The sequence below is a fragment of the Aethalodelphis obliquidens genome, unplaced genomic scaffold (genome assembly GCF_003676395.1).
Source record: "Aethalodelphis obliquidens isolate GAN/ISIS:26980383/991018 unplaced genomic scaffold, ASM367639v1 scaffold2, whole genome shotgun sequence".
NCBI lineage: Eukaryota > Metazoa > Chordata > Mammalia > Artiodactyla > Delphinidae > Aethalodelphis > Aethalodelphis obliquidens.
This window is the reverse complement of record NW_020837946.1, coordinates 10,216,871-10,218,129: the sequence shown is the minus strand read 5'-3', so window position 1 is coordinate 10,218,129 and position 1,259 is coordinate 10,216,871.

Genomic DNA, 1,259 nt, shown 5'->3' with positions numbered 1-1,259 from the left:
ATTTGAAGATAGTCTTTAAAGAGATGATTTAGGTGAAATGAGGTATTTAGAGAGGGCCTTCATCAATCTGACTGGTGTCTTTATAAGAGGACATTTAGAGAGAGATACCAAGAGTGCACACACACAGAGGGATGACCATGTGAGGGTGCAGTGAGAAGGTGGCCATCTACTAGCCAAGGAGGGAAGCCTAAGAAGAAACTAAACCTGCTGACACCTTGATCATGGGCTTCCAACCTTCAGAACTGTTAGAAAATAAATTTCTGTGGTTCAAGCCACCCAGCCTGTGGTATTTGTAATGGTAGACCTAGATAACTAATACATCAACCAAGAGTAAAAACCATCACAACTCATTTCAATCTAAAACCATAGGAACTCTCTAATAAAAATTTCAAGGGTATTTAAATAAACAAACAGTGAAATCTCTAATCATCCTTTAGCTTAGTGGGGAGACTAATTACCATTTTTCTCCTGAGAACATAAAATCTGTTGGTTATGGTGAAATGAAAAAGAGAGTGAGTATTAGCTTTGTCTCATGCTTATAGCCCAGACAAGGTGGCCCCAAGGCTGAGGGAAGGATAGCCAATATCATCTTTTAATCACAAGGAACATAATTCGTGCTGGCTTCAGAGCCAAGAATATAAAAACATAGTCCTCTTGCAAATGAAAATAGTAATTACAAGCCAACTGGAATGAAGTGTGGCTTTGTGCTTTCTACCATTGTTTGCACAAACTAAGGACAAAACGTGTTAGTCCAGACAAGTCAGAACTGTCCTATGTTGTATAATTAACTCGTTCAAGTAGAATTATACATTATCTAATGTATGGTCAGTCCTATTTCTTCATATCTGCTACAACCATGACTTCTTTTTAAAGTTTTTATTTTATCTATTTTAGAAACTATTTTCAAAGGCTGAAGGAGAAGAAGGATATCTAGATTCTTCTCTAAGTACTCAGGCAAGACATAATACTCAAATATCTTAATTCTATTACAGTGTATCCAGAAAACGTCATCCAAAAAAAAATTGTATCATTTATCTTAAGTAAACCAAGGATTAAAAAAATACATATTTAGGGCTTCCCTGGTGGCGCAGTGGTTGAGAGTCCACCTGCCGATGTAGAGGACACGGGTTCGTGCCCCGGTCCGGGAAGATACCACATGCCGTGGAGCGGCTGGGCCCGTGAGCCATGGCCGCTGAGCCTGCGCGTCTGGAGCCTGTGCTCCGCAACGGGAGAGGCCACAACAGTGAGAGACCTGCGTA